The sequence below is a fragment of the Amborella trichopoda genome, chromosome 4, assembly GCF_054954075.1.
Source record: "Amborella trichopoda isolate Santa Cruz 75 chromosome 4, AtrichopodaSantaCruz75HAP2 v2.0, whole genome shotgun sequence".
NCBI classification, from domain to species: Eukaryota; Viridiplantae; Streptophyta; class Magnoliopsida; order Amborellales; family Amborellaceae; genus Amborella; species Amborella trichopoda.
The window spans coordinates 39,763,106-39,776,993 of NC_142339.1; positions in this window are offsets into that span (position 1 = coordinate 39,763,106).

The following is a 13,888-nucleotide window of genomic DNA, read 5'->3' on the forward strand; positions in this document are numbered from 1 at the left end:
TCACGATGATAGCTCCCCGTGAGGCACACAACACTAGATGTGGGATAGGTGTGTCCTCGATGTCTCAGCAATGAACCTGGTAGCGGAGCTTATTGTCGTCCATGGGGGACTTCACCCTGCCGCGTGACTATTGCAGGTGGCGATGTCTGTCGCCATCCGTGAAGGGTCACAACAATACTCATCACTGTCCGCGAGCTTCTCTTTTGCACTCGGCACTTATTGTGGTACGCAAGCTTCTTCCGTTCGCTCGGTGCCCATCGTCGTTTGCAAGCTCCTTCTGCGCCTCTCTACGTCTATCACCGTGCACAAGCTTCCCTTGTGCCCATGCTTATCATCGTGGGCTCCACGAAAGGTAATCGCTGTGTGACCCATGAGAAGTTATCGTTGTGCGCCTTGTAAGAAGCTATCGCCGTCTGCAAGAGACGTGTGGCCTTCTGGCGTTGCCAATGACGATGCTTCTTGCCGTCCTTAGGTTTCTCTCATGCGGACGGTGATGAGCAGCGCCGTCTGCAAATCTCATTGAGAGATGGAGACACGCAAACAGAAGAGGAAAAGGAGCTTGTACATAGCGCTGCCATTGCTATCATTCTTTGTGGAATTACAGGAAGGAGAAAAAGGAAAGAAAGATGCATGCACGACACTGCCACTATCATGCATGGCCTCTGAGGTAGGCTCAGACGAAGAAGAAGAAGGGAGAAAAGATGAGAGAGAAAATTTACCTTGAGCCTAGGGTTATCGGTCCAAAAGTTTATTTCTCCTTACTCTCTCTCCAAACGTGACCCAACAATGAGAAGAAAGATAAACTTTATTAAGTAAAAACTCTCTCTTTTGTGAAGGATTCATGCCTTTACGTACAATGATGGTACGTGGTATATATAGAAGTGTGCCCAAACATGGGTAGATTGATCAAAAGTAAACCAAGTTGCTGGAAATTAAGGTTTAATTGAATTAAACGAAATTAGAAAATAGGGTGCAAAATGACAGATTTGCCCCTTCCTAACAAGTTGTGGAATACTAAGACAGTCCCTGTGTTGCCCTAAAACGTGCATGATTTTTCATGGATGATCCGGCATCGCTTTGATGCCCATTTGATCGAAAGATGATTGTTTTCCTATAGGGCTCGACATGACGATCGACTGGATACCAACTTCGATTCATGGATCCTATTTTTAGGCCACAATCATGTGACTTGAAATTTGAATGAATCTTGAAACTTTGGATCGATTGTGTGATCGTTCCTTGATGTTTTTCTATGATTTCTTCGTTGGATCACGCAGAGCATGCCATCACGATCGCGGGGCAAAAAATGCAGCTCGATTCCATGCCCGGACGAAGGTTTTGCATCTTTGGAGTTTTGGCCGGAATCTGGAATTCTGGTGACGGAATTTGCAGCCACTTCGTCGGCTTTGTGTGCAAAATCCGACCGTTCATCATACGTGAGGTTCGGACCAGTGATGACCATGGACCTTACGCATGTGATGGAACTGTGTGGCGTAAACCCATGAATATCTCGAAGCAATGAAGTATATTGATCAATCATTGAGTCCAAAATTCTGTTATACCTGCAGTTTAAAGACCAGACATTTGCATTCCAATCAAAGGTCTGAGATGCCATGATATCTTGTTGATTTGTCGCTCCAAAAACGACCGGATATGCCGATTTCAGGCAACAATCTCCCACCCACTTACTATGCCAAAAAGATATATTTCTCCCATCACCCAAAACCCACTTACAACCACCAGTCATAAAAAGCTTGTTTTGAAGAATTCCTTTCCATATTGGTGATTTAAGAACATCCTTTCCCCCGCTGTCTATCCAAAGATTATGCTGGTCCACTCCATACTTGGCTATTAATATATCTTTCCAAAACATCCCATCATGGCTCATTAATCTCCACTACCACTTTGAAAGCAAAGCCTGATTCACATATTTTAGTTTTCTAATTCCCAAACCACCTTCTTTTTTTGGTGTGCAAATCCTCTCCCAACTTACCAAATGATATTTATTGCAAAAATCTCCCAAACCCCATAAAAAGTTATCATCTGTTCAATATTTTTGGACACTGAACTCGGCATTACTAAATAGGACATTTGGTATATCGATAAATTCGTCATTGATGACTAACTCTCCCCCCAATAAATAAATGCTTGCTCACCCGTATCAAAACCGGTTACTTTTGCCCTTGTGGTCCAGATGTCGATCAGCAAGTCTCTGGTAGTAGTAGGGTGGTTGTGCCATAGAAATGGTTTAGATCTAGGGTTGTTGTGCCCTAGGGCTAGGTTTACTCAGGATTAAGATGAGGGTTAGGGTTTTCTTAGGGAAGGTCTCTCTACTCTCCTAGGGTTTCTCTTCCAGTCTAAAGTTTCTAAAAGTCTCGTCCCTTCTCCAACCCACTCGTTTTTCATCCTTTTATGGTCACCCAAAGTGAGTTTATCTGAACGAGGGATTTGTTGGAGAAGAGTTATCCCGTAACCAACAAATCCCTTGGTTAAACCAATCTTTTATTTTTTTAAAATTTGGATTTGACCGATGCGGATAGCATCAGGCGGCCAAACCATCCAGAAGATAACCCTATAAACACGAAAAATGATAAAAATGCAGTTGGGGAAAAATGGGACTAGGCGGCACGCCTAGTGTCGCCCAAACCAAAACTTGTCCAAATTGAAAATTTTCTTTTCAGGGGTGTTCCTTAGCCTCTTGTGAAGCTACCAGAAAAAATTTGGGTTTAAAATTTTTTTTTTACTATTTTTAATGATTTTTTTGGTAAAATAGGGCATTTGTAGGATGCCTTGGGCAACATGTCCTGTGTTGCCTGGGCGGTACACCCAGTGTCACCCAAACCAAAACTTGTCCAAATTGATTTTTTTCAGTTTGGGTGTCTTCTTCAGCCTCTTGTGAAGCTCTCAGAGAAAATTTGGGTCAAAACGGATTTTTTTACTATTTTTAATGAGTTTTTCCGTAAAACAGCGCGTTTATTAGATTTCGGGTCAAAACAGGCATCTGCTGGGTTCTGGGCTAGCGGAATGGTTTCGGCTCACATGGTAAATTGTGTGACCTATGAATTTTGGGTTTACTAGGCCAATTTGATCTTAAGGGTCTAAGAAAACTATAGAACTTGCCAGATGTAAAGCGGGTGTCTATAGTTGCCCCTCTTGGCACTCCATGTCCTTCGAGGGACAAGAGAATGGCAAAGAAGTAGGCATGCTGTCGTTCCTTGTCCTTAGAGGGGCAGGCGAACGCGTACTCCATGTCCCTCGAGGGACAGGTGAGTAGCAACAGTAGACTCTCTGACGCTCCCTATCCTTCAAGGGGTAGGAGAATGTCAAAGATGAATGTCATCTCGACGTCACGTGGGCAGATGGCACACCAACTATCCCTCTAAGTCATTGCACTCCCATGCTCACCCACTTAGGGCATTTTCATCCTAGGGTTTTCGGCGTGAGATGTCGGCGAGTTACGTAAGCTTGAAACTCAAGGTGGACTTTACAGCCATGCCACTTGACATCAGTTTTTTAGTTTGAAAAGTTTAACCCTGGCAATTTCTTTGATTTCTTTATGGGTTTCCTAAGGTTGTCTATAGGGAAAGGCTTTCTATAGGATGAGACTTGTTTGATCAATTCCGAATAGAGAGGTGAGGCAACAATGCGGTAATTGCGGCAACGTGGTGTTCATCATATATGGGTTTCCAAGCTCCTTTGTTTTTAACAAGTCTTTTTAGAAATTTTTGAGTGTAGGAAGGGATTTGAAACAGAACTCGAAGCAGGAATATGCAACGATTTTAACAAAGAAATTAAAGTTTTTGAAAACACAAGACATATGGTGAAAATTTTGAAAGGAGCAAGATATTTCGAAATACAATGTTGGTTAGCAATTTCAACTCCTGCAACCATAGAGCCCTCTAAGCAGTTTAGCGTCATGCAGCGATGGACAATACACCCGACTTGTTACGTCATACAGGGATAGACAGTACCTGTCTCGGCTCTTTTACGTTGCACGAGTTTGACGTTGAACTGGATAACCCGACTTTTTATGTCATACGAGGCTAAACGTTACCTGTCTTGGCTCTTTTACGTCTCACGAGTTTGACGTACTAGCTCGTTTTTGTAACGTCGCACTAGTTTGACGTGTTAGCTCATTTTTTAACGTTGCACGAGTTTGACGTGTTCTCGTTTTTTTAATGTTGCACGAGTTGGACGTATTAGCTCGGTTTTTTAATGTCGCACGAGTTTGACGTGTTAGCTCGGCTTTTTAACGTCACACGAGTTTGACGTGTTAGCTCGGCTTTTTAACGTCGCACGAGTTTGATGTGTTAGCTCGGGTTTTTAATGTCGCACGAGTTTGATGTGTTAGCTCTGGTTTTTAACGTCGCACGAGTTTGACGTGTGCGCTTGGGTTTGTAACGTCGCACGAGTTTGATGTGTTAGCTCGGGTTTTTAACGTCGCACGACTTTGACGATCTAAATCCTGGTTGGTAGTATAGGCTCATGCCACTGTGGAGCAAAAGATTTTGAAGCCGGTTGGCAGTTTAGGCTCATGCCACCAAGGGGCATATGGAAAATTTTTTTTATTTTGAATTTTTTTTATTTGGAAAGATTGGTTGACAGTTAGGCTTGTGCCACCGATGAGCGTAATTTTTTTTTTCTTTTTATTTTTATTAATATTTTTTTGAAAATTTTGGAAAATTGGTTGGCAGTTTAGGCTCATGCCATCGAGGAGCAAATTATTCTTTTTTTTAATTTTTTTTATCATTATTTTTTTTAAAATTTTATTTTTTGGAAAATTGGTTGAGAAAAGGGGCTTTTCAACTTTGCCCCTATTATGGGGAGTTTGAAAACCTTTTCTTTCTTTATTGCCCCTGTTGGGGGGTTCTTGTTCAACTTGTATGTGTGCAATTGATTAGTCAAAGTATAGTAGAACATTTTCCTTGCACACAATTTTCAAACTGATTTTTTACAAATTCAGCTCCCCAGTTGTAGGGTTTTTGTCTCGAATTTTTGACTATTGGATCATCGTACGCATACATAGGGATGAGCTTGCCTCATTTTTCCTCAGTGGATCCAGTCGAGAGAAAAACGCTCCCAGACTAGCCAGTTTCGTCATTGGGGAGATTTACTCATCTCCTATATGTGATAGTTGGTAGTTATACTCATACAACCATGGAGTGCTTGACTGGTTTCAAGCCTTCATAACAGGCATAGTAAGTTGGCTTTGAGAATGAGGCCAGATGACTAACAGTTTAATCTTTTGTAGTGATGGAGGAAGTCCCTTCTAAAAGGAGAAAGCTTTTGAAAATGGATGATTTTAACAATCAAATTGAAACAACATTTTCAAAAGGGATGGGCCTTACAGTTTTTCCACCTGTGGCCCCTATAGTGGTTATTTTCTTTATTATGTTTTACCCAAAGATGATGAAAGGATTCCCTTGTAGGATCGTGAGAACTCAAAAATCACGAAGTTGTCTTTTTACCTTTGGAGCTTTCATCTTCTGCTTCGCGGATCCATGAAGACTCGTCTGGATTCTTGTCGGGCTTTCCTCTTAGAAGTTCTCGATGTTTTTCAAGGTTCATCAAGATCACTTTGGTTTTCCATTCATGTCACCCTTCTACATCTTTTTGAGTTGGTTCTGTTGGGAACCGGCAGGGTTTAGGAGGAGTTTTCATCCTCAGGGTCTGCTTGTCCATTATTATTGGAACTTGCAAGTACTTGTTTGTACTTGAGTGTTTTGTATCGAAAGCTCTTTCTTGGAGATTTGTTTTTATTATTATTTTTTTACCCATGATGCTTTTTTAGATTTTCACCACGTCCATTTTCTTAATTATTATTGTTATTTTTCTTTGCAATGGCTTTTCAGGTTTTCACCATGTTTTTGAGCCCGTTATGGGTAGTATTTTCTGAGATACATTGCATTAATGTGATCGTTGAGTTCGTACCCCTCATGATTTTTTATCTTATAAGAATTGCCTGCATGCACTCGGGTAACCACAAATGACCCCTCCCAATTAGGTTTGAACTTGCCTAAAGGGTGTGGATTTGCAAGAGTGTGGAAGATTTTCTTGAGTACCATGTCCCCTTCTTTGAACTGTCGAGGAACAACTTTCCTTTGGTACGCCCTCTCGATTCTACGTTGGTAAGCAACAATATTTTGTGTTGCTCGTAGTCGTTTTTCATCCAAAGCAACAAGGGCAGCGATTCGTGCTTCGATCTTTTGTTCTTGTGTGCTTGACTTTATACTTGGTTTATACTTTACATGTGATGTGCTTGCCTTGCATAACTAACTTGATGATTTTGACTACATTCCCTTAGAATATTTGTGCTATGTAATTTTCCCTGGATGGTTTCAGGCCTATATTCATTTGTGTTTGGAAAGTTCCTCATTTCAATGTTTTTTCTAATTTATGTAATATTCTTGTAGTCCAATACTATCTCATGTATCATGATCAGCCTTCCAATAAGTTCATGCTTGTAGGGCGATGCACTGAGTGTAGATTGCATGAAAGTTGATTTGGCTTGTTGTTATTATTTAATGCTTTTGGAAGAAAAGAGGTCTAGAGGTGTCAGTTTGCCATCCAATTTTCAATGGGGTTTCTTAGAATCCAGCTTCTTAATAACAACTTGCTTTTTGATATTCTGACCATTTCAGACATATTTCGATTATCTTGGTATCCTAATTGCTGTGGTTCACTTGGTTAGGTGTTTTGCCTGTTATTCAGGATCTGAAGCACAGTGGAAAGCCTCTTGAACCCTTTGAATTCATAGAAGATCTTATTGAAGTATTGAAGTATTCTTTTCTAAAATAGGTATATATGATGAAAAAATATTCATTTTATGAAGGATATCTCTCAAAAGAAAAACAATCACTAACCCACGATAAGCAAATTATGGCCTAATACAGAGAATTTGATGCTTGATTATTCAACATATTGGCGTGCAATTGTTCGACTTAACTTGGCCCATTATGTTGTTCAGTAATAGCTAAGGGGATACTTGTTTTTAATTTTGGAATTTAGACTCCACACTGTTTATAATATTTTTGCAGGGTATCTCTCTTGATTTAAAAACTCTAGCAAGAGACAAGGGACTCACCTGAGTGGACTCTGCTTGGCTTTTGATAGAAAATTCGAAACTTGAATGATGCTTAAGTCTTCCCATGAAGTTTTCAAATATCTCTCCTTTTTTTGTTTAAAGATTGAATTAGTCTAGGCTTGCGAATCGGCTCCTATGATTATTTGGTCTATATTCAAATATTTTCTTTCACTCTTTCCAATGTGATGATTGATACAAAAATCAATGTTTAAAAAAATGGACTGCCTGGCGCCTAGGCGTCAAAATTTTTTTTTTGCACACCTGGATCTGGGCACCCCAACACGGGCAGCTGTACCTGGGCGAGCGCTCAGGCGGGCTAGGCGGGTGCCCAACACAGTTTACGAATTTCTTTTAACTGCGCCCAAAAGGGCAAAGGGGGTCATTTTGATGCCTAAGTTTGTATAAAATAAGTTTAGGGGTTTATTTTCAACCCCAAACTAAAAAAAAAACAAGAAACCCGCAATCTTAAACTTATTTATGAGAATCTAAAGCAATTGCTGAGAATCGAAAATACTTCTTGTGGATTGAAAAGATTTGTTTTTTTGATTGAAATTATTTTTAGGGTGCTATTGGTGGTATTAGAAGACTTTTAAGTTGATTCGTAGCTTGACTGAGATAGCCAACATCGAAGATCAGAGATTGGGTAGAAAAGGTCAGTCTGTAATCTTTATTTGAGATTTATTTTTTCAATTTGAGATGTCTTCTGCGGGGTCTACTAGGGGTGGAGATCCAGGATGGAAATATTGTGTTAACCCAGATAAGAATGACAGAAATAAAATTATGTGTAATTTTTATGCACATGTTTCTAATTCCGGCATAAATAGATTTAAGAAACATCTTGCCGGTATTAGAGGTGATGTCGCCCCATGTAAGAAAGTCCCAGATCTTGTAAAGAAAGAAATTTTGGAGTACATTGACGTTGAAAGGAGTAAAAAAGTTGCAAAAAAAAAAGGATATAGCAGAATTAAAGTCAGGGTTTCATATTTTTGATGATAATACTAAAATTGAAGAAGAGGATGATGAAGAGGGGGAAGAAGAGGTAGCCATGGTTGGTACTCAGAGCTCTAACACCAAGAGGCTTTTGGGTCTAAGAAGGCTCGTACGAGAGGGCCTATAGATAGTTTCTTTACACCTAGCCCTGAGATAGTAATTGAGAAAGGTAAGGGAAAGGGGAAAAAATAGGTGACAATTGAAAATAAGTTTAAAAAGGAAGATAGACCCAGGGTGATTCAGTATATTGCTCTGTGGTTTTACCATGCGTGTATTTCTTTTAACACTGCTAGTTTGAATAGCTTCCATACAATGTTAGAAGCAATTGGGCAATTTAGGCCAGGTTTGAAAGCTCTAACTCCTTGTGAGATTGGAGAGCAATTACTGAAGAAAGAAGTCGAGTACACTAATGAATATCTCAAGACTCATAAGGAGGGATGGGCTAAATTTGGGGTTTCTTTGATGACAGATATGTGGAGTGATAGGAGGAGTAACATGAATTTATTAGTAAATTGTCCTACGGGTACAGTTTTTTGCGCTCAATTAATGCTTCCAATGATGTTCATGATGCGCATTATATATTTTCTTTCATTGATAAGGGTATTGAGGAGGTTGGGGAGGAACATGTAATTCAAGTGTTCATAGATAATGCTGCTCCCAATCTAGCTGCAGGTTATTTGCTTCGACAAAAGAGGCTTCGCATATTTTGGACTCCTTGCGCTGCACTTTGTGTAGATCTTATGCTTGAGGCAATTGGTGAATTGCCTCATATTAAAGGAATTATTTTTAAGGTTAAGGAGGTTACCATCTTCATATACAGTCACATACTTACCTTTAGCATGATGCGCAAGTTTACAAAAAAGAGAGAGCTAATGAGGCCTGGGGTCATTAGATTTGCCACTGCCTACCCTAGTCTACAGAGCATATATAAGAGGAGGATCGCATTAAGGTCAATGTTTGATTCAGAGGAGTGGAGTAGGTGTAAGTGGTCTAGAGATGCCAAAAGAAAGAAGACACGAGATATTATTCTTTCGAAATATTTTTGGCGTGGAGTGAAGCATGCGATATTAGTATTTCTTTCCTTAGTGAAGGTCTTGCGCTTGGTTGATGCTGATAAGCCATCCATGAGCTTTATAGATGATGCAATGGAAAGGGCTAAGAATGAGATTGCAAAGAATTTAGACGATGATGCAGCGAAGTATGCCCCAATTTGGGAGATTATAGATGATAAGTGGGATAGGCAGCTCCATAGACCATTGCATGCAGCGGGGTACTACTTGAACTCCAAATTCTTTTATGCAGATGCAAATATTGAGTCAAAAGGGGTAATTATGGATGGTTTTAATGAGTGCCTTGAGAAATTAGTTCATGATCCAAATATCCAGGATAAGATATCAATTGAAGGGCTAATTTCGTATAAGTGTTCTTTGATGCCATTTGGAAAAGATATGACATTAAGGCAGAGAAACAAAGACGAACCAGGTAATATTATTTTGACTTATGTACTTTTTTTTTATAAAATATAAATTTATAATTTTCTTTCAAGTTCTGATAACGTTAAATACCTAAATTAATTATAAAGGTTTCCCACATATTGCAGCCTAATGGTGGAGACAACATGGGACTAGCGCTCCAAACTTTCAGAAGATGGCTATGAGGATCTTGAGTTTGATAACTACCTCTTCTGGTTGTGAGCGCAATTGGAGTTCATTTACTATTTTAAAGGAATAAAATTTTATGTACTTTTTTTGTTTATAAGATCATATTCATTTTGTAATATAGATTCATAAAAGGTAAGAAGATCATAGACCTATAGTAGTTACTTATGCATTATTTTTCCTTATAGCTGCATAAAAAGAGAATAAATAGGCTTGAGCAAAGGAAGCTCAATGACTTGGTTTTTGTTAGAGAGAATCAAAGGCTCAAGGAGAATGCTTCAGATTGGTTAGTTAGTGACCCTGGTACTGAGGAGGTCTTCCCTGGGGAGGGTTTGACATGGGAAATGGTCGAGGAGGCTTCAGGGCAAGCTTCTGATCCTAGGAGGGCCACTCGAGCAACTTCTTTTGTTGGTACTTCACGAAGGGAAATATGGGAAGAGGAGGCAGATTCAGAAGAATCTCTAGAAGAAGAATGTGTTGAAGAGGGTGATGATTCTGATGATGACAAAGCAAAATTATATTCATCTGGTGTTTTACTGATAGGAGGTATTTTTTCATTTGTTTTAGCTAAATTTATGAATTTAGTAATAGTATATATCAAGGTGTTTACTGCATCACTTTTCGTATAGATTATTTTTTGCTTTTGTTCATTTTTGGCGGTCCATTGTCTTGTATTGGTGAGGATTCTCTTTTTGGTTTCATCATCAACATAGAAATCCCACCAGCCTCTTAACCAGTCAGTAAAGCCACTGATTATTGCTTTGGCAACCTCTTGATCAGGATTGCCAACCATTTTATTTGTTGAAGCAAACATAGTCATATGTCTCATTACATCTAATATTTTTAGATCTGATAGATCATCTATTGTCCAATTGACAATTGATCTTCCTGATTAGGAAACAGCATGTTGGATAGCATCTTCTTCTAATTGTACATCAACAGGTGTAGGTCTCTTATAGTATGGTAAAGCTGTTATTGGTTTCCATATTTTACCATATGATATTTTATTTAGATCATTGGTTGAAGTATCCATAAACGCAGTTTCTCTATTGTCTAAGGTATCGTCAATTATTGGTTCTTCTTCCTGAAGCATTAGTGTTTCATGCTCAGGAATCTTCAATTTTCCTTTATCAGATGATTCTGGAATAGTAGGTAAAGGTACATAAATACTGGGTATTGGCATAGGAGTACTTAATTTTAGAGAAGGAATGCCTTTGATATCTAATTGGGCTGACTTAGATATTAATTGATCCATTAGTGTTTTATTATCTTCAACTATATGGAATTTTGTTTTATTAAGTTCTGGAGGTGGTTTGAATAAAACAGCTTTAGGAATAGGAGGGGTTACTCCCTTAGGCTGAGGAGTGACCAATCTTTCTATTCTTTCTGCTTGTTTTCTTAAAGATTGCACGTATAGGTTGGTATAATATTTTTGTTAAATGATATGTGGTATTAACTCATGCTTTTTTATCATATCCTTGGGTATAACCTTATAAGGTGTTGCAATAATTTCATATAGGGATTGAGGTGGTTCACCTTTTACTAGTGAGGTATTGACTCCTTTGAGTATAATACTTTTGACAGGAGGATGGGTACTAGAAGTAATAGTTCCATTTGTACTTATATAAGTTTTTTCTTCAATTGTTTGAATAGTGTTGAATTGAGGAATTTTAATGTTATATTGAGCACAAATTTCTTGTAATCATATAAAGAATCTTTTTGTTTCTCTTTCCTTTTTTCAGGAATTTATTATATTTTTTATGAAATAATTCTACTAACCTAAGTTGAAATGTTTTTAAATACCATTATCTAATACCTTGGTTTTCTAGGGCGAGATACTCTTGTTTTATATATTCAATATCTACCTTTTTCTTTTTTTTTGCTAATTTATAAGCTAAGTATTCTTCTAAATATTCATTAATATTTATGTCTTCTTCAACTTGTAACGTGAGTATGTTAAAATCTGCTATGTTGGGTTTAGATGTATACGTGGAAATGACTACATGATCAGCTGTTCGTTTTACTCATTGTAGTTGGAAGTCTGAAGATGTTGTAGGTATTGATGGAGAAGGAAGAATTATAACGTCCGGAGTTGTATTACAAGATTTTCTTGCTGGAACTAATGGTTTCTTAATCCTTTTCTTATTAATTTCTATATCATCTTGTAATGTAGATTGTTGAAATTTTATTTCAATATTTCCATCCTGATGTTCTATTATTTGATTGAGAATATTATTCACAAGTACCTCTTTGGGCTGATTTGTATTTTGCAGTGCCCATGATTGAGGCAGAATAATATCTGACCAAGTAATGGTTTTGGGTATAATAGTGTTTGATTTTTCTATATTAGTTTGGAATAATATGGTTTGATCCTTTTTATCTGTTTGCATAATATTAAGACAGAGAGTATTCATAACTTTGTAATAAATACGGTATACTATAGCTAAATTTTGAGAACCATGAGTCATGTTAAATCCATGGGTTTTCAGATTTATCGTTAATATATCTAAAATATTAGGGTCAGTTAATGAAACATAAAAATTTGGAAAACAATTAAAATAAATGGGTCCACTACAAAGGCTGGATTCAACCATGCCAAGGAGTGAGTCCGAAAACGTATTGTGTCTCGTATCTCTTAGGCATACGAGCACTGAGGCGTTTAACCCTAAACGAGTTAACGGTTTGATGACTATTTATATTAATCCAATGTATAAATATTTATAATTATTTTCTTTATATTTTTCAATTATTTTTCTTGATAACAGTTGAAAGTCTTCTTGATTTTGAGTTACTGATAGACTTTCTTCTACTGTTTTAATAGTATATCCAAGTTTAAATTTAAATGTTCCCTTTTGATAAATATCTTTGATCGGTACTTTGGGAATATTCCAGTTTTGTATATGTTTTTCAACATCATTGATGACTATTTCTTCTTTATTTTTAACTCGTAAGGTTTGAGTTTGAGTTATTGTATTACCTTTAAGATTCCTAATTAAATTTGCCATCTGTAGGTTGCGGATAATGACAATCTGGACGATCAAGGGTCCAGCGTGTTCCCCTAAACGGCTCTTCTTGGCCTTGGCGGGTACTTTGCCTAAACTTCTTTCGTCTCTTGCCTTAACTCTCGGACTAACTTTCTTAGATGTAAATTTAGTTAGGTTTCTATAGTAATACGGGAACTTAGACTCTTACACAGTTTCACTGTTTTCACTGGATGGCTCTGATACTAAAACTCGCCAGGATCTACAGTGAATTCCTTTGATGAGATTTTAAAGTAGGTATGTGAATATTAAACTATTATACTTTACTATTTCTTGTAAAATACGATAATAGTTAAAACAGAATAGGAGTATGCAGATGAAGGGTATGATCAATATATCTATTACTAACCACTGTGTGTGGTTATGATTTCCTATTTTTATGCTAAACATAAGTTTAAATTGCAGAATAATCAAATCATCAAGACTGTATACATTAATAACTTGGACTGTATACAACAGGCATTTATACAGACATGTATTAAAGCAAATATAAAGTACTGTTATAGACTTTGTACAGAAAACAAATATGCTTACAGGAAGGAAACACACTTATAGAAAACACACTTACAATGTGCAAATACAATAACTGGAAAAGAGTTTACAGTGCTGAGGACAGTGTGAGGGAAGTGAAGAAAAATTGCAATCGTACATATTAGAAATAAGCAGAAAGGAGAAGATAGAACCTGGGTCTTAACGAAATAAGATTTGAGACAGAGACCTGAAAGGCATGGGTTGTAAGGTCGGAACAGCAACTGTGATAGCAATAAATGGAGCTTGAAGAAGAGTAGTAAGGAAGGAGCACGACTTAGACAGAGTGAGAGAGCGATGAGAACTTGAGAGAGAGATAAGAACTTCCAGTTTTAGAATCAGAGAGAGCAGAGCAGATAGGGAGAAGAGAAGCTCCGAGCGTCCTTGGGATTATGAGGCAGGAGGGCTGCCTTTTATAAGCAAAGAAGCGGTGCCTTCGTAGCGAAGGTAAAGTGACTTAAAGCAAGAAGGGACGTAAAGTTGGATGATGAGACAAAAGCAAAAGAAAAAAGAAGAAAAGTAGATTCTTTTGGTCGGAGGTAAAGACAAAAGGGTATCTGGGAATAATGGTTCTTTTGTCGTCACTT